At 33.3% G+C, this 21569-nt stretch overlaps 1 protein-coding gene and 1 long non-coding RNA gene across 2 annotated transcripts in view; both read right to left on the reverse strand.

Moving 5' to 3' along the window:
- LOC114349431 (rab3 GTPase-activating protein catalytic subunit) overlaps window positions 1-21569 on the reverse strand; it is a 382835-nt gene that overhangs the window by 180319 nt on the left and 180947 nt on the right. The gene's annotated exons all lie outside the window — the stretch shown is intronic.
- LOC126880680 (uncharacterized) lies at window positions 20311-20781 on the reverse strand. The gene is made up of 2 exons (XR_007696675.1): window positions 20438-20781; window positions 20311-20374 (listed from the first exon to the last, which is right to left on the reverse strand). It is a non-coding gene; the product is annotated as an uncharacterized LOC126880680 (long non-coding RNA).

Raw genomic sequence — 21569 nt, forward strand, 5'->3', positions numbered from 1 at the left:
GTTTTGTTCCCTTAAACCCCCCCAAACTTTTGTGTACGTTCCAATTAAATTATTATTGTGGCACTATTAGTTAAACATTATTTTTAAAACTTTTTTGCCTCTTAGTACTTTTTCGATAAGCCAGTGTTTATCGAGATATTTTGAATATTTGTCGAATCCACCACATATTTGTATATGGTTAAGTACGGTTATAGAGACCTGTTAATAATCTGAAAATTTATTTATATTTTACATTTTTAGGTATATTTTGAAAAAGAAGCTACATCTCGATAAAAGGTGACTTATGAACAAAAGACTAAGAGACAAAAGTTTTAAAAACACTGTGTTTAACTAATGGTACCACAATAATAGTTTAATTGGAACGTACACAAACATTAGGGGGGTTTAAAGGAACAAAACCCCCATAAAATTTTACGTAAATATATTGAAATAGAAGCCGCATCTCAATAAAAACTGGCTTATCGAAAAAATACTAAGAGGCAAAAAAGTTTTAAAAACGTTGTGTTTAACTAATGGTACCACAATAATGAATTAATTGGAACGTACACAAAAGTTTGGGGGGGTTTAAGGGAACAAAATCCCCATAAATTTTTTATGGGGTGGACAAATTTCACTATAATTTTGTTTTAAGATGTTCCTGACATAAGAATTATACATGTCCATTTTCAATAAAAAATCTCTAATAGTTTTCGATATATTGAAAAAAATCGATTTTCATTTTGTAACTTCAAAGGGCTGTAACTTTTTTTGTGAGCACATTTGTACTAAGGTAAGTTAGGTTCAATCGAACTATTTTTGACGCCAGAATGTGTGGTATAATTTATGACCATTCTTTTCGGGACACCCTGTATACAGAGGGAAAAAATTGAAGAAAAAAAACATATTTTTACATAAACAACCAGTAAAAACACAACTTCTGGTAAACCGATTCTTCCGGTTCACCATATCCCTCTTGTAAATCAAAAAGAAAACCTATATACCAAATTTGGTTGAAATCTGACTTTTCGTTCAAAAGTTATGGTACTATTAAACACATAAGTATAGCCGCCATTTTGAACGCCCGCCATTTTTGTAAAAGACAAAATCTGAGATGGCCTCATATCTAAATTTGAACCTTTATATTTATATGTGGTGCAAATTATATGCTTGTATCATTAAATGTGCAATTGTTTCACATATCGGCCGCACTAAAACAAGACCAGATGCAAGCAAAACACGAAGACATCTGGAGACCAACGAAATGAAGATCTTAAGAAGGACTGTTGGAAAAGGACTACAGGACAGGGTAAGAAGTGAGGAAATCAGACGCATATGTGGGGTAGACAATATAAATACCTGGGTAAAGAACAGAAAAGAAGAGTGGAATCAACACATAAGCAGGATGTCTGAATCAAAGATAGTAAGAATAGGCAGGGACAATGGAATGACAATTTAGGGCAGAATGAAAGGCACCGTTGAAGAAAAACAGGCACTACTGCTTATATAAAAGAAGAAAAATTTAAAATGTGACGCACTATCTTACAGCAATATTGGCAAAACGTTAACTCCCATAGTTTGTATTAGACGGCGTATTTGTCACTACGTATTTCATTAATTTTTGTTCAAAAGTTACCGAAATAGCAGCACTTATACCAATATAGACGTTTCGTTTTCGGTTATATGCTTAAAAAGTTGACCTGTCCAGCAGCTGCCTGCGATACTTTCTGGAGACAAAAACTATATCTTCAAAATACTCCGTACCAGTCCGTGTCAAAAAATAACTAAACTCATTGATAGCATGTTCACCGACAGATTGTTTTAAATCACAATGGACAATTTTAAAAGTGTCCAAATGAAGCTCAGCAATCGACTGCCGCAGGGATCTGCTTTGGCACCCTGACTGTTTATTTTACACATCGCGAACCTGCCTGAACAACTTCAGAGACAGCTTTGCAAATAACGTGGATAAGAAACAATACGAACGAATGCATTTGCCATTATGGGAGAATACTTCTGCAAATGGAGGCTACGGTCTAATGCAAAGAAAATCTAAGTGTGCTGCAATTAACAAAAAGAATTCTACAACCTCACTTAATCGTAAGTCGTAAGTCAGCATCGAAAATGTTACTGCACGTGTATTATTCACGTTTACTTAACAAATGCAAATTACAAAAAACACATTGATTATGCATCTCGTGAATATTCTACATACCGATCATTTCTTTACTATTTATCTGCTTGATATAAATAACTTATAAACAATAAGTATAAAAATATATTCATTCCATGCATATACTATAGAAAAATCATAAAATAAAAAAAATGCACATTGCAAATATATTATGCACACGTGTTACCACTTTTTTCTTTACAATCTTTTATTAACTGAATACAATACTCTAAATGATGGTGGGCAAGGCATATACAAAAACATACAAACTACAGTGCCATAATTTTACTTAGTCATACCATGAAAATATGGGAGAGAGAGTGATATACGTATAAATGAAGAAACAGAAATACAGTTTGGCTTTATACAAGGCAGATCAACAACAGATGCAATGTTCAGTAGTAATTAGACGAGAGCTCTAAAATTAACGATTTGTATCCCGAGTGACACTTTGACAGTTTTAATTTCACGACCCGAATGCGAAGGGGAGTGAAATTATGTCAAAGTGCCACGAGAGCAAAACAAATCGATGATTTTTAAGAGCTCGAGGGTAATTCGGTAAGATTATTTCATGAATAAAACTGTCTTTTTAAATCATTTTAACTAATATTTTATTGATATCTTCACCTGAATATTTGCTAAACCTCTTTCTTGGTGTTTTTGCGTAGTAACGAAGGGCATCTGACGTAATGCTTGACAACGGGAAATTATCAAAAATTATCGGGTATAATATCACAAGAGAGTGAGAGTAAATTGAAAATAACGTCAAGGGGATTTGATAGGGCACGTTAAGAAGAAGATTTATTATATTTCCGATTTTCTTGATTCATTTTGCTGCAAGCAAATTCACATTTTTAATATATTAATGGCCGTTGGATTTATTCATCGAAATAAATAAACTGATTCTGCGTATGTCAGTTACTAGGTTAATGTTCATTACAAAGTAGTTCTTTTGTACATTATTAACATTTTCACTTCACTTCCTTCAATGCGGTTCTTGTAGTTGATGATGAAGAATTTTTTAATTGTAGCAAAACACGAAACGTATCCGTTAGATCGATTTCTATATTTGACGATTTCACAATTGCAAATTACATCCAGTTTTTATTAACGAAACAAACGATAAGCAGTTTGTTTATATTTGTTAGTTATACTGATTACACCGAACGGAAATACAGGTAGTACTAAATAAAAGTTTTATGTAAATATGGTCAAAAAATTTGCTTATTGTTATTGTTAAAGCGACTTGCACCTTGCAGTAGTAATGGTCCTATACTCATCTCTTTTTCCACGGCCCCTACCATATAAACAGTTTTTATTGATAATAGTTTTGCGCACCGGGGTACAATAGGCATATCAAAAATCACTGAATTGTATTAATTTTTATAATTGAATTTGAAATTTGGTAGTGTCCCCTACAAAGATTACTGCACGAATTCAACATTAAACATTAACGCAAAAGAAATGAATATGAAAATATCAGCCCAAAAAATAAAAAGCTTAGTCAGTCAAAGAACCAATAAGATCCAAACGTGAGTTAGACAATCAAATTATACAACAAGTAGTAATGACTTTCAAATACCTGGGAATTAATCTATTAGCCGACAACAATATCGAAGCAGAGGTAAAAGACCAAATAATTAAAGCCAGCAGAACGTCCGGATGCCCAAACGACACAATTTGAAAAAACAAGCATCTAAGATTGGAAACAAAGGCCCGAATATAAGCGTTATATAAGTCAGTTATTATGCCGGTTATGACTTACACGGCCCAAATAGTGCGGCAGATTCGTGCAATATATTATAAGAATTGCACATTTAATGATACAAGCGTATAATTTGGTCCACATATACTGCACAAATAAAGGTTTAAATTTAGATATGAGGCCATCTCAGATTTTGCCTTTTACAAAAATGGCGGTCATTCAAAATGGGCGACTATACATATATGACTAATAGCACGATATCTTTTGAATGAAATGTCCGATTTCAACCAAATTTGGTACGTAGGTTCGTTTTGTGATTTACAAGATCGATGCCATAAACTGGAAGAATCGTTTTACCAGAAGTTTTGTTTTTCCTGGTTTTTTATGTAAAACTATTTTATATTATGTAAATAATTTATTTTCAATTTTTTCACCCTGTATATATTAATTTTTCAAAATGGTAATACCACTATTGAAAAGAGCGTAAGAATATGTTTTAGGAAATATTTTGAATTTTGTAGTTATGTTAATTATAATTACCATTTAATAAATGCATAACGTATCTTCACATGTATCTATATGTGGCAGATTCGTGCAAATATTATAAGAATTATTGTACATTTAATGGTAGAGTCATATAATTTGGACAACATAAATATACTAGACATACAAAAGTTCAAATTTAGATATGAGGCCATCTCAGATTTTGCCTTTTACAAAAATGGCGAGCATTCAAAATGGCGGCTATACATATGTGACTAATAGCACGATAACTTTTGAACGAAAAGTCCGATTTTAGCCAAATTTGGTATCAAGTTTCTTTTTTTGATGGATAAGATCGAGGTCTTGCACTGGAAGAATCGGTTTACCAGAAGTTGTGTTTTTACTGTTTTTTATGTAAAAATATGTTGTTGTTTTTTTCAATTCTTTCACCCTGTATATATTAATTTTTCAAAAAGGTAATACCGCCATTGAAAATAGTGTAAAAATATTTTTTAGGAAAGATTTTGAACTTTTTAGTTATGTTAATTACCATTTAATAAATGCATAACGTATCTTCACATGTACCTATGTGCGGTAGATTCATTTTGAATGCCTGCCATTTTTGTAAAAGACGAAATCTGAGATGGCCTCATATCTAAATTTGAATCTTTGTATGTGTAGTGTGTGTGGTCCAAATTATATGCTTTTACCATTAAATGTACAATAATTCTTATATTATTTGCACGAATGCGCCGCACATAGGTTCATAGGTACATGTTAAGATACGTTATGCATTTATTAATTGGTAATTAATATAACTAAAGAGTTCAAAATATTTCCTAGAAAATATGTTTACGCTCTTTTCAACGTCGGTATTAACTTTTTGAAAAATTAATATATACAGGGTGAAAGAATTGGTAAAAAAACAACATGTTTTTACATAAAAATCAGGAAAAACACAACTTCTGGTAAATCGATTCTTCCGGTTCAAGACCTTGGTCTAACACATCAAAATAAGAATCTATATAACAAACTTGGTTGAAATCGGACGTTTCGTTCAAAAGTTATCGTGCTATAAGTCACATATGTATAGTCGCCATTTTGCATACCCGCCATTTTTGTAAAAGGTAAAATCTGAGATGGCCTTATATCTAAATTTGAACCTTGATGTGTGTAGTATATGTGGTCCAAATTATATGCTTCTACCATTAAATGCACAATAATTCTTATAATGTTTGCACGAATTTGCCACACATAGGTAATTGTGATGATACGTTACGCATTTATTAAATGATAATTAACATAACTAAAAAGTTCAAAATATTTTCTACAAAATATTTTTACGCTCTTTCAATTGCGGTATTACCTTTTTGAAAAATTAATATACAGGGTGTCCCGAAAAGATTGGTCATAAATTATGCCACAGATTCTGGGGTCAAAAATAGGTTGATTGAACCTCACTTACCTATATACAATAGTGCACACAAAAAAAGTTACAGCCCTTTGAAGTTACAAAATGAAAATCGATTTTTTTTTTCATATATCGAAAACTCTCAGAGATTTTTTATTGAAAATTGACATGTGGCATTTTTACGACAGCAATATCTTAAAAAAAAATTAAGTCAAATTTGTGCACCCCATACAAATTTTATGGGGGTTTTGTTCCCTTAAACCCCCCCAAACTTTTGTGTACGTTCCAATTAAATTATTATTGTGGCACTATTAGTTAAACATTATTTTTAAAACTTTTTTGCCTCTTAGTACTTTTTCGATAAGCCAGTGTTTATCGAGATATTTTGAATATTTGTCGAATCCACCACATATTTGTATATGGTTAAGTACGGTTATAGAGACCTGTTAATAATCTGAAAATTTATTTATATTTTACATTTTTAGGTATATTTTGAAAAAGAAGCTACATCTCGATAAAAGGTGACTTATGAACAAAAGACTAAGAGACAAAAGTTTTAAAAACACTGTGTTTAACTAATGGTACCACAATAATAGTTTAATTGGAACGTACACAAACATTAGGGGGGTTTAAAGGAACAAAACCCCCATAAAATTTTACGTAAATATATTGAAATAGAAGCCGCATCTCAATAAAAACTGGCTTATCGAAAAAATACTAAGAGGCAAAAAAGTTTTAAAAACGTTGTGTTTAACTAATGGTACCACAATAATGAATTAATTGGAACGTACACAAAAGTTTGGGGGGGTTTAAGGGAACAAAATCCCCATAAATTTTTTATGGGGTGGACAAATTTCACTATAATTTTGTTTTAAGATGTTCCTGACATAAGAATTATACATGTCCATTTTCAATAAAAAATCTCTAATAGTTTTCGATATATTGAAAAAAATCGATTTTCATTTTGTAACTTCAAAGGGCTGTAACTTTTTTTGTGAGCACATTTGTACTAAGGTAAGTTAGGTTCAATCGAACTATTTTTGACGCCAGAATGTGTGGTATAATTTATGACCATTCTTTTCGGGACACCCTGTATACAGAGGGAAAAAATTGAAGAAAAAAAACATATTTTTACATAAACAACCAGTAAAAACACAACTTCTGGTAAACCGATTCTTCCGGTTCACCATATCCCTCTTGTAAATCAAAAAGAAAACCTATATACCAAATTTGGTTGAAATCTGACTTTTCGTTCAAAAGTTATGGTACTATTAAACACATAAGTATAGCCGCCATTTTGAACGCCCGCCATTTTTGTAAAAGACAAAATCTGAGATGGCCTCATATCTAAATTTGAACCTTTATATTTATATGTGGTGCAAATTATATGCTTGTATCATTAAATGTGCAATTGTTTCACATATCGGCCGCACTAAAACAAGACCAGATGCAAGCAAAACACGAAGACATCTGGAGACCAACGAAATGAAGATCTTAAGAAGGACTGTTGGAAAAGGACTACAGGACAGGGTAAGAAGTGAGGAAATCAGACGCATATGTGGGGTAGACAATATAAATACCTGGGTAAAGAACAGAAAAGAAGAGTGGAATCAACACATAAGCAGGATGTCTGAATCAAAGATAGTAAGAATAGGCAGGGACAATGGAATGACAATTTAGGGCAGAATGAAAGGCACCGTTGAAGAAAAACAGGCACTACTGCTTATATAAAAGAAGAAAAATTTAAAATGTGACGCACTATCTTACAGCAATATTGGCAAAACGTTAACTCCCATAGTTTGTATTAGACGGCGTATTTGTCACTACGTATTTCATTAATTTTTGTTCAAAAGTTACCGAAATAGCAGCACTTATACCAATATAGACGTTTCGTTTTCGGTTATATGCTTAAAAAGTTGACCTGTCCAGCAGCTGCCTGCGATACTTTCTGGAGACAAAAACTATATCTTCAAAATACTCCGTACCAGTCCGTGTCAAAAAATAACTAAACTCATTGATAGCATGTTCACCGACAGATTGTTTTAAATCACAATGGACAATTTTAAAAGTGTCCAAATGAAGCTCAGCAATCGACTGCCGCAGGGATCTGCTTTGGCACCCTGACTGTTTATTTTACACATCGCGAACCTGCCTGAACAACTTCAGAGACAGCTTTGCAAATAACGTGGATAAGAAACAATACGAACGAATGCATTTGCCATTATGGGAGAATACTTCTGCAAATGGAGGCTACGGTCTAATGCAAAGAAAATCTAAGTGTGCTGCAATTAACAAAAAGAATTCTACAACCTCACTTAATCGTAAGTCGTAAGTCAGCATCGAAAATGTTACTGCACGTGTATTATTCACGTTTACTTAACAAATGCAAATTACAAAAAACACATTGATTATGCATCTCGTGAATATTCTACATACCGATCATTTCTTTACTATTTATCTGCTTGATATAAATAACTTATAAACAATAAGTATAAAAATATATTCATTCCATGCATATACTATAGAAAAATCATAAAATAAAAAAAATGCACATTGCAAATATATTATGCACACGTGTTACCACTTTTTTCTTTACAATCTTTTATTAACTGAATACAATACTCTAAATGATGGTGGGCAAGGCATATACAAAAACATACAAACTACAGTGCCATAATTTTACTTAGTCATACCATGAAAATATGGGAGAGAGAGTGATATACGTATAAATGAAGAAACAGAAATACAGTTTGGCTTTATACAAGGCAGATCAACAACAGATGCAATGTTCAGTAGTAATTAGACGAGAGCTCTAAAATTAACGATTTGTATCCCGAGTGACACTTTGACAGTTTTAATTTCACGACCCGAATGCGAAGGGGAGTGAAATTATGTCAAAGTGCCACGAGAGCAAAACAAATCGATGATTTTTAAGAGCTCGAGGGTAATTCGGTAAGATTATTTCATGAATAAAACTGTCTTTTTAAATCATTTTAACTAATATTTTATTGATATCTTCACCTGAATATTTGCTAAACCTCTTTCTTGGTGTTTTTGCGTAGTAACGAAGGGCATCTGACGTAATGCTTGACAACGGGAAATTATCAAAAATTATCGGGTATAATATCACAAGAGAGTGAGAGTAAATTGAAAATAATGCGACAGTTTTTCGAAAATTTGTTGTCTGGCAATAGACACGAAAGGCCGCAGGGCTCGAGTGGCTATTGCCCAATGACAACAAATTTGAGTAAAAATGAAGCATTATTTTCTTAAGACGAAGCAAGTTTTCAATCCTAATAGTAAATTAATAATATTGAAAAATATTAAAAATCGCTAAAAGATTTTTAAATTGAAAACTTATTGGTACATTTTCATGGTAACACCTCCAAGACTTCTATAATTTGCAAGTCATATGGATGCTGCAGTGAAGACGAAAGGGAAGGAATTCTACACCTTGCAATTCACATCCCCCGTCTGCAGCCGGCAAAGTTCCAACTGAAAAGTGCACCTGGTTACTCTACGGAGTAATACGAAAAATAAAATAAAAATGTGTACTATTTTTATTCGGTTGCAATGCGAAGGCAAACCAATCTTAGTTTTTAATTAGAATACGGAGTGCAGTCCAGTTCCTTTAACCGCGATTTTCTGCTCTTATTGGAGCTTCATCAGAAGGAACGTAGGCACTGTTCTCCATACTCCAACTAAATTGCATCGAGAGGTTTTCCCACACATCGCAACCAAAGTGATGATAATAGGTGGCAAGCGCCATCTGGCAATTGAAAGACGAAGCAAGTTTTCAATCCTAATAGTAAATTAATAATATTGAAAAATATTAAAAATCACTAAAAGATTTTTAAATTGAAAACTTATTGGTACATTTTCATGGTAACACCTCCAAGACTTCTATAATTTGCAAGTCATATGGATGCTGCAGTGAAGACGAAAGGGAAGGAATTCTACACCTTGCAATTCACATCCCCCGTCTGCAGCCGGCAAAGTTCCAACTGAAAAATGCACCTGGTTACTCTACGGAGTAATACGAAAAATAAAATACAAATGTGTACCATTTTTATTCGGTTGCAATGCGAAGGCAAACCAATCTTACTTTTTAATTAGAATACGGAGTGCAGTCCAGTTCCTTTAACCGCGATTTTCTGCTCTTATTGGAGCTCCATCAGAAGGAACGTAGGCACTGTTCTCCATACTCCAACTAAATTGCATCGAGAGGTTTTCCCACACATCGCAACCAAAGTGATGATAATAGGTGGCAAGCGCCATCTGGCAATTGAAAGACGAAGCAAGTTTTCAATCCTAATAGTAAATTAATAATATTGAAAAATATTAAAAATCACTAAAAGATTTTTAAATTGAAAACTTATTGGTACATTTTCATGGTAACACCTCCAAGACTTCTATAATTTGCAAGTCATATGGATGCTGCAGTGAAGACGAAAGGGAAGGAATTCTACACCTTGCAATTCACATCCCCCGTCTGCAGCCGGCAAAGTTCCAACTGAACTAATTAAAAAAAAAAAAGATTAACCAGAGATCCAACTCCGTATTCTAATTAAAAAGTAAGATTGGTTTGCCTTCGCATTGCAACCGAATAAAAATGGTACACATTTTTATTTTATTTTTCGTATTACTCCGTAGAGTAACCAGGTGCATTTTTCAGTTGGAACTTTGCCGGCTGCAGACGGGGGATGTGAATTGCAAGGTGTAGAATTCCTTTCCTTTCGTCTTCACTGCAGCATCCATATGACTTGCAAATTATAGAAGTCTTGGAGGTGTTACCATGAAAATGTACCAATAAGTTTTCAATTTAAAAATCTTTTAGTGATTTTTAATATTTTTCAATATTATTAATTTACTATTAGGATTGAAAACTTGCTTCGTCTTTCAATTGCCAGATGGCGCTTGCCACCTATTATCATCACTTTGGTTGCGATGTGTGGGAAAACCTCTCGATGCAATTTAGTTGGAGTATGGAGAACAGTGCCTACGTTCCTTCTGATGAAGCTCCAATAAGAGCAGAAAATCGCGGTTAAAGGAACTGGACTGCACTCCGTATTCTAATTAAAAAGTAAGATTGGTTTGCCTTCGCATTGCAACCGAATAAAAATGGTACACATTTTTATTTCATTATTTTCTTATTTATTCTTACTGTCGTGTGATATTCGTAAGATTATTTTTTAATACGTATATTATGGATATTTTCTTAAATGTGACAGTTGTCAAAACTAAGAAACTGGTTGCCATTAAACAGAAACAATCTACTTAAAACAATTCTATCGGTAATTTTCTACAGTAGATAATTCTAAGTATCATTTTAATCTGATTGGACAGAATTAAACACGTGATCAAATATCTTACTATACGATTGGAAGTTAAAATCATCAAAAAATAATCAGTTTAATTTTTATTTCTGTAGCTTTCTATTGGTCAGAATCTCCTATGAATGAAATAATCGCTGTAATTTTTATTTCTGTACATAGCTTTCTATTGGTCAGAATCTCTATGAATGAAATAATCACTATAAGTATTCATTGATCTTGACAAAGCATATGATAGAGTTCCTCGAGAGTATCTGTGGTGGGCCCTCGATAAGAAAGGAGTTCCCGGTGAATATGTAAAGATTGTAAGAGACATGTATGAGAGAGTATCAACTAATGTTAGGACAGGAATCGCACACATGTTATGGAAAATATAATGTCACTCAAATTCAATAAAATTTATACGAATAGATACGTTTTAAATTAACGGTCAAATCTTATCATTGCGACAACTCTATATTTTCAATAATAAGAGCAGAAATTGATATAAATAAATCTGAAATCAAATGGGTACGTACATAAGTTAGAGAGAGAAAAAATATTTTAAAATACCCAAATTGTTGGTACTCCATAAATCAACGGATTAGTTTCACTAATCCGCTTAGGCCCAGCGGGGTTTAAGCTCCTTTTGAATAGCACCCAGAGCAATAGTGACACTTTTACTGACTCCAAAAATGTGATTTCGATAAACTTTAATTGCAATTTGCGCCGTAATTACTCATAATTAAGAGTTGGCGCAATGATAAGATTTGACCGTTAATTTAAAACGAATCTATTCGTATAAATTTTATTGAATTTGAGTGACATTATATTTTCCATAAGATGTGTGCGATGTCCTTTCATGTGAAATTAGGATTGCGCCAAGGCTCGATGCTTAATCCTTATTCTCATTAGTTTTGGATCAGATGATGTGCTGTTGGTAGGAAATAGTGAAAGCGGCTTTGAACAAAAACTAGAGACAAGATCTGGAGGAAAAAGTTTTAAAACTTTGTAGGACAAAATCAAAATATGTGGAGTATTCATTTACAAATGGAGTTACTACAAAAATAAAATGATATCTTTGATGGTAAAATGATTGTGAAAAGTAATAGTTTTAAGTACATTGTGCGACCGAAAAATTCAAATGAAGCTGAAGGGCAAATTCAATAAATCAGCCATAAGACCGGCCAGCCATATGACGTATGTAACTGAATGTTAAACAGTTAAAAAAAAAGAAACAATGGATGCATGCTGAGGAAATGAGAATGCTTAGATGAATGAGTGGGGAAAAAAAGATAAAATTAAAAATGAGTACATATATTAGAGTAGGTTTAAGTGTGGCAATAATTGATGCCAAAATGAGAGATCATAGGTTAAGATGATTCATAGAGGTTATATTCAACGTTGAGACATTAATCACTCAACACGAAGAATTGCTGAACTGTGGATTCCTGGAAGGACTAGGAGGGGAAGACCAAAGAAAACCTAGGGGGAAACGCTTAGGCAGGACATGTCGAGAAATGCAATTAGAGAAACCGAACCCGCATAGGGTTAAAGCCAAAGTGAATGATAATGAGACACCAAGAGCAGAGAAACAAAATTCGAAATCAAGGAAAAAGCGGTGAGTTTCCTGTGAAAATTGTTTTTGTGAAGATTAAAAAAAGTTGTAGAAATTTTAAATTTTGAAGTAATTAAATCATTTTTAAGTAGTAAGTAAACATTTTTTTACTTTCTTGTACACGGTTTAAGTATTCTCTAAGCAGTTATAAAACAAACAATATAAATTCAAGATGTAAATTAATTAGATGTATGTAAATGATATGCACACATAACTATCTGCAAAATTTAAAACCTGTCTATAAATAAACATTTCAGAGACATCTTCGTGCCATGACCCACATAGTTGAATGGTTAATAACATTCTAGGAATATTAGTATACTTTATATATAAGAATTATACACACCATTTCTTCTTAATCCGGTATAATAATTTCACGTTTTATAGATTTGACCTTTAAAACACTCTGATAGGGATTGCTTAAAATGGTTTTAATTCCGACATTTCTGACAAATTGCTAATAGGTAAAGATCAATCACCAACAAAAATGATGTAAAAAAGAGATTTCCTTAAAAGGAGGGAAACAAGAATTCCCTTAATACAAACAGAATATTATGAAAATGAAGACAAAGATAACTTAGTTGTAAAAATCATTTTTCCTCTTAAGGTTTATATCTTAACCTTATATCGAAGGTTGGATATCAACATGGCAATTCTTATTTTACTTACAGCAGTTCTAAATAGTTAGTCCCTTATATTTCGGGAATGGTTTGGGAAAAATACTAATGATTTAGGGAAAAATAAGTAGTAAGAAATAAAAAGTTCAACATAAAACTTTCAAGAAAACTTTAACAAAAATGTTCCACAAGCATATACTCTGGAATTATTATTATTATTTAAAAAACCTCTAGAAACTCTAGAATACTGCATATTCATTGTTTACCTATTGCAAGTGCATGCAACGAATCCATTTCTACAGTTTACTATTTATAATTTCTTCATAAAAAAGCATATAAACAATAAAGGAATGAACGGTATGTTAAATATGCAATATGCACAATGCACGAGACGCAGAGCCGATGCATTTTCAATTTGCAACTGTCGAAGAAACGTGAAAGGTACACATGCAGAGAAAAACGTACCTGTCGCTATTTCCCTATTAATGAGAACCACACAGAAAAAAGTACTGAAAAACGTGACTGGGTAAGGTCAAGGTGGAGAGCCGTGTGTTTTAGTCGTATATACACGCCGATGGCATGAAGCTTAAGAACATTTAGTGACGTGTAGGGTCGTACCAATATTTTTACACGGAGGATTACAAATTAAAGTATACACGCGGAAATAGAATGTAATGCTTCGTATCTTTGATAATTTAAAGATAAGCGCAAGAATAATAGAAACATTGAAACTAAAATAGAAGACTCGATATACGAGTAAGTAACTCCGGCTGTTAAAAAACTTAAAAATGATAAGAAACCAGGCAGCGCCAGCGATGGTATACCCGCAGAGTGCTTAATACACGGAGGAGAAGCATTGTACAGATCTACATACCAGCTAATTTAGGACATTTGACGAAAAGAATCAATGCCAAATAAATGAAAAAAGGACCAATTTTCACAAAAAGAGACAAAAGATAATGTATTAATTACTGGAGAATATAATGCTCCTAAATACCAACTACAAAGTCCGTACAAGCATCCTACAAGAAAGAACCAAAACATGTAAAGAAGAAATCGTTGAGGATTACCAATGAGGATTTAGGCCGGGCTGATCTACTATTGACCATACATTCACAATAAAACAGATACTGGAAAATTGCTGGCAGTTTGATTGTGAGCTTTATCAGATGTTCATAGATTTTAAACAGGCATTTGATATGGACAGAATATGCAGGGTTAGATGTGGACAGCGATGCAAGAATTTGGCTTTCCATAAAAGCTAATTAATTTGATACGGATGTGTATGAAAGAGTGCAAGAATCGAAAACCTACTACAGTACTCCATCGAGAAGAACCAAACTTATTTGCAGACGATGTCGATTTAATGGGAAACACCAGATTAAATATGATGAAAAAAATGAATAAAGACCAAAGAACTCAGAAATTAAGTACAAAAAGCAAATAGACTGTCAGGAAACCTTACACTATAGGGCGAAACCGACATATCAACACTGAGATGAAGTTGATAATTTATAAAGCCAGTGTAAGACCAATAGTGTCATATAAATCAAAAACAAAATCCTTACAGCCACATCACAAAAATTAATGGGCCGCTGAGATGAGAGTAGTGAGAAGAATTGCAGGAAATACGCTGAGATATCGAAAGAGGAGTGAAGACATTAGAAGAAAATGTAACGTACAGTGTATAAACGAATGGACACTGAATAGAATAAAAAATGTAATAACCACATAAGCACAATGCGGGAGACCCGTGTGGTCAAAATAGCCCAGAGATAAATCACCAACGGAAGAAAATGTATCAAGGAGTGACAAACTTTTCATAGAGGTATCAATCCGCCAATGAACAAGCAGAATTGTTTATAAAATGGAGGAAGAAGAAGAAAAGGTAATAGAAATAACTTTTACAGAAATATCAAAACCTATAAACATCTACCTAGTTATCGATTGTCCACTAAAGATCTGATTTGTTTAATAACTATCAGAATAGTTGATGGATTATCCATGAAACGAATACTTAACATCATAAAATTCAACATTCTGCTAATTAATAGCGATAATCGAAATTTGGTGACTAATAATTAAAGTGTCAAATTTTTTCCCGTTGTCTTATTCAGGGTTAAAATTAGGGGTCGCCAACTTCTTGAAAATTTCAAGATCTTGTTTTTGATCTTGTCTTGATTTCAAGACAAGATCAAGACAAGAAGTAATTTTAGATTTCAAGACAAGAAATTTTATGTCAATACCAAGATTTCTTGTCAAGAAAACAAGAAATCTTAAAATATCTTGACTACCTAATAATAAAAACTAGATTTTATTTTAAATAACAAATTTAGCACATTTTTAAATCGGAATTGATAAGCCATGATTTCTTGGCTTTGTTATTGTTAAAGTGGCTCTTGAAAATAGCCTTTCCGCAGGTACAGATGTTGCTGGCGTTCCGAGAAAATCCTTGGTCATTTTCGATAATGACGGGTGGATATTTTCGTGTCTTCTCCACCAATCAAGTATGTATATTCTCAGAGTCTTCTGACCTAGGCTCATTTAAGTATTTTTCAATTTCATACTTCCAAAATTGTAAGTTATTATTATCAGCTTTCTTAAATAGGTAAGTAATATCTAAATCAAATTCGTTATCTTCTTTTTTCAGACTAAGTACAGGCTCTGATACCTATTGGATTCTATAGATCATTCTGGGATTTATTAAAGTAGTTAGCTTTAAATATATGTTCAAATTTTTGTACTACCTTTGATTATAGGAGTTTTTCCCGCAAGATGAAGAGGAAAATGCCTCTACTTTATGGCGTGGATTCAAAATAACAACAATACAGTATATCCAATTAGTTTTGTTAAAGTGTTTCAGTATTTTATCTCTCGCAGCTTGAATGCAGTAAATTAATTGCTCATCGGCAGCGTCTCTATCAATTTTATTATTAAGTTCATGAGCCCATATTTCCAGTTTGTCCGAAAGTAAATTTACTCCAATTACCACCAATGGGAGTGGGCAATATTTTTCCCCTTCGAGAATTGAAGAAAGTGTTTTAAACCTTCTCAAATACTGACAAAATTTACTGATCAGAACCATTCTTTATCTAACATTTTCCAGTTATCTAGATTTTCGTTGTTGTCACAAAATATAGTTTTAAGCATTTTTTATACGTAAGCCCCATGTTATCATCTCGAAAGTTGAATGCCATCTTGTAGGCACATCTAGTTCTGACATAGTCCTCTTACAATTTATGGCCTCGCAAGCACTGTTAAGTTTAGGTTGCATTTGCCATGAGTTTTTGATTTTTTTTACAAGGTATTTAATTTTATTTACAGGAGAGTTAAAATCTAAAGTAGTAGCATTTATACCATTTTCTACTTCGATCTCATCCTCCAAATAATCACCATTCGATTTGGCTCAGCAATTTTTGTGAAATTCTGATGGACAGCTAAGCTTAGAATATGTGCGAAACATACAAAATGCTTATTGTAAGCATGCAACTACACATCAATTTTGGGTTCGTCAGGAAACAAATGCAGATCAGGGACTCCCCCCAGTGGCAGTGGAGGCCGTGTTAGCACGAAACGCAATAAAAAAATCGCAGTGGAATCACCCGACCGGGTAATCAAGAAATTTCAAGATCTTGAAATTTCTGAGCCAAGACAAGATATAAGATGCCAAGAAAACGTCAAGACAAGATTTTTTAAATTTCTTTTTTTTTCTCAAGACAAGACAAGAAGTTGTTGTCAAGACAAGAATTCTTGTCTTGTCGACCCCTAGTTACATAAAATAAGTTTCTTTTAAAGTTTCGATTTCCACGTCGGAAATCGTTCTCAATACACAAATGTTTTTTGTATCTATGATTGTGGGTTGTGAATTTATTAGCGAATTTGACTAATAAAAACAGCAATTGTTGCACTATACTTATCACTCCAGTTACCCTAATGCACCGACGATGGCACCATTTGTCCCCGAGATATACCTATTTACCCATGCCTAACATCAGGTTTGCCTTGAAAGGTTCTTTGCTTTGGAAACAACTGATGAACGGTTAGCGAGGAGTATTAATATTTTGTCTTTTTTATAAAAAATAATTATTGTTTCGCTTGTATTATTTGTGGTTGTGCACTGTATCAGCTAGCAAATTTGTAGACCAACAAATACATACAGCAATTGTTATACTATACTGATCCCTGTAGTTACCCTTATGCACCGACGTTGGCACCAATTGTGCCCGAGACATACCTATTTACCCATGCCTAACATCAGGTTTGCCTTGAAAGGTTCTTTGCTTTGGAAACAACTGATGAACGGTTAGCGAAGAATTTTTACGTAACGCGACCAGCCTTCTAATCGCTTGCAATTTATTTAAGATCGTGACAGATAAGATTGCAGCGGATTTGCTGCTGATGTTACCTCGTGAGTGTTTATGCAGAACAATTTTGTCAGAAAGGTGCAAAATATGTTAATGTAATTGATGTATGTCCGGCTTTCAGCCATGGTCAAGATTGCGTTTTAATTGATTAGTAAAACACGAATGAAATGGCATATGCGTACCGGGAGGTCCTTTGTAAAGAACACATCGTTTATTTCTAACTAGTACCTGCAGCAAAACTAAAATGAACAAGATAAATGTTTAGTCTGATAAGACTATGGAGTAGTACATTAAAAAAAGGATTAAGAAGAGGAAAAGGATGATCTCCTTTTCCGAAGGAAACATAAGGCGCAAAGTTGTGTCAAAGAGAAAGTTATGAACATTATAGTAAGGAGCTACATTTAGAAGACATGATCTTCTGAAATGTATTTCCAATTGTTGAAAAATATGCCCTGGAATTGGAATAGACGATTCTGGAATAGAAAGATCTTACTCGCCGTCAGCAATAACACAAAAAACGAATATGTAATCGGTTACTTACTTTAAATTCAGCCCGATGGCTTGGATTCAACATTTTGTGAAATAAGTAAAGCTTTGATTATTTTATTAAAGATGCAGCATCAGAAATATGATATAATCAGAAATATGCTAATAACACAAAAAAACGTCTGTCGTTGGCTGCGCTTTTCCAGTGAGTTTCTGCAGCTTTTACAATATCGTGCTTCCATCGTATCTGATGTCTTCCTCTTCTTCCTGTCCACGTTCTCCAGTTTTGTATTTCAGCATTCCATATTTTATCTTACTATCTCGCATCGTGGCCCGCAAATCTTCACTTAAACCCTGTTATATGTTCTGTTACACTGTTTACGTTTTTTTTTTCTCTTATCCATTTGTTTTATTTTCTGTCTTGTAGTTTAATTCCCAACATGGATCTTTCAATTTTTCTTTTAAGTTATTTCTGTTTTGTTTATGTTGGCCTTTGTTAATGTCCATGTTTCTGAGCCATACGTCAGAACAGGAAGGATGCACTGATCAAATACACGTGTTTCTAGGTTGCATTTTTGTGCTTGTTAGTACCCATCTTAACTTTCCAAACGCTGCCCACGCCAATCTGATTCTTCTTTATACTTCAATTCTTTGGTTCTCTTTATTAGCTTTGATTATTTGAGCCAGGTATACATATTCGTCAATAATCTCAATATTTACATTATTCATATTTATATTTATTTTGCCATTTTTATTTGGCATTATTTTTGTTTTACTCATGTTCATTTTTAATCCTATCTTCTATTATGCTTGTGCTAGTTGAGTCAGTATTCTGGCTAGTTCTTCTTGGTTGGTTTTAATAAGAACAACATCATCGCAATATCTGAGGTGATTGAGTTTCTTTCAGTTTATGATGATACCCATGTTTTTCCATTCTAGTTTTTTTTAAGACGTCTTCCAAAGCTAAGGTGAAGAGTTTTGGGGATATTACATCTCCTTGTCTTACGCCTCTACGGATTGCTATGGGATTATAGGTCTGGATCCCGCGTATGAAAACAAAAGTTGATTAATAGCAAGCTGAAAATTTGATAATAGCTTAAGGGTGTCTAGTCGGATAAACTTTGATATATGGGAACACTGGAACAGGGGCAGTTTTAATTGTGGAACCGGTTAAAATTTGGAACGGTCAGACCACGAAAACGACACATTTATTTTGTCCGACAGAATAGACTCAAACTCTCCGAACAAAGATTAAACTCTTATGCACAAATCAGACTGCTATTTATCAGCTGTCATAATTCCTGTCATTTGACATATTGTACATGTTCCACTCATTAAAACGCCCATTTGGTGATAAAAAGCAGTCTGATTTTTGCATGCGAGTTTAATCTCTTTTCGGAGAGTTTAAGTCTGTTCTGTCGGACAACATACATGTGCCGTTTTCGTGGTCTGACCGTTCCAAATTTTTAACCTGTTCCCCAATTAAAACTTCTCCTGTTCCAGTGTTCCCATATATCAAAGTTTGTCCGACTAGAGACCCTTAAGCTATTAACAAATTTTCAGCTTGCTATTAATCAACTTTTTTTTCATACGCAGGATCAAGACCTATTAGTTTTGTTTGTTTTATTTTACCGTTAGACTGTTATAGTTGCTGCTTTATAGATATTATGTAAGAGTTTCCTGTACCTGGAGTATATTCTGCTATTATCTAGGGCTTTTTCTATCGCCCATATCTCGACACTACCGAACGCTTTTTCATAGTCTACAAAAGCTAAACATAAATCTAGATTGTATTCGTTTGCCTTTTCTATCAATATTTTCATAGTGAGGTGATCTATGGTACTAAATCCTATTCTGAAACCTGCTTGTTCAACTGGCTGATACCTGTCCATTTTATTTGTTAGTCTGTTGGTTATAGTTCTAATGAAGGGTTTGTACATACGTGAGAGTAATGAGATAGGTCTGTAGTTTTTAAGTATTTTTTTACCTAAGTACATATATATATATATATATATATATATATATATATATATATATATATATATATATATATATATATATATATATATATATATATATATATATATATATATATATATAAAGGTATTCAGCTAGTGAATTCAGAGGTTGAATCGGTCAATTTAGTTGGCAATTAAATAAAGAAGTCAACTACTTCATTGATATATTGAAAACGTTTCGCTTTACAATTTCGAAAGCTTCATCAGTTCACTACAAATAAAGGATGAAGTCTATAAGTATAAATAACCTTAACAAAAGTGATATAATACTTACAAAGCAATTTGTAGTATGTTTAAGATGTTAAAACAAAAATTCTACAGATACTACTCATTCTATAACAACAACTTAACGATACACTGCGGAAAAATACACCATGTATTAATGTTCATTGGCTAGTTATTTAATTCGGTGATTTGAATCTCACTGAAGCCTTCATTTGTAGTTGATCACCGTTAGACGAATTAGCGGCAAATGAGATGTTATTTTTCCCTATGCCAAATCCACCCACTAGCCGACGACACGCATGTTTGTAAGATTTATGGCTCAAGCCCTTGAGTAAGAGGTAGAATATTGACTTAACTTATACAGGGGTGTTAGAGAAATTTTTTGTTCGAAGGGTAGAATAATGTGGCAGACTTATTTGAAGCTTTAAATCTCGGAATATGGGTTGTGTTGATTTGTTTGTTATGTAAGATAGGATTTATTATGGCAGAATTATTTGAATCTTTGCATCTCAGAATATGGGTTATGTGGGTTATAAAAAAAAATACCGGTGGGCCTGGAAATAGATATGAAAAAACGGACTACTTAGCAATATCGGAAGAAGACGTCAATGATTTGGCAATAGATAAGTAGGAATAAAAGGAACGGAATTTTAAATTTGGGTTTTGTAATGTCGAAAAACGGAACAGCAGGGGCAGAAATAAAAATGAAAAATATATTGAGACAACAGATCTTGCATCAGACAACTCTATAATGATCTGGAATAAGAACATCAAGGGAAAGAACAAAGAAAAATGTGATGTACCTAATAATTGTACGAAGCATCATGGCATATGCCTCCGAAATTTCGGTCATAAACAAATCAATCCAAAAGCGCATTTCCGCAGTTTTCCGTGTTTTCTGCTCCGCAGACGTGACCGTACCATTCAGTCTTCTTTCGTCCTTATATTGCAGGGCATATTTTTCGATTGCACTCTCCTCATCTCCTCACTTGTTACTTGGTCTTTCTTGTGAGACCACAACAATTTCCCAGTTTTCCATTTCGATTGGGAAATGCGCTTTTGGATTGATTTGTTTATGACCGAAATTTCGGAGGCATATGCCATGATGCTTCGTACAATTATTAGGTACATCACATTTTTCTTTGTTCTTTCCCTTGATGTTCTTATTCCAGATCATTATA

Source organism: Diabrotica virgifera, chromosome 1 (genome assembly GCF_917563875.1).
Source record: "Diabrotica virgifera virgifera chromosome 1, PGI_DIABVI_V3a".
Classification (NCBI taxonomy): domain Eukaryota; kingdom Metazoa; phylum Arthropoda; class Insecta; order Coleoptera; family Chrysomelidae; genus Diabrotica; species Diabrotica virgifera.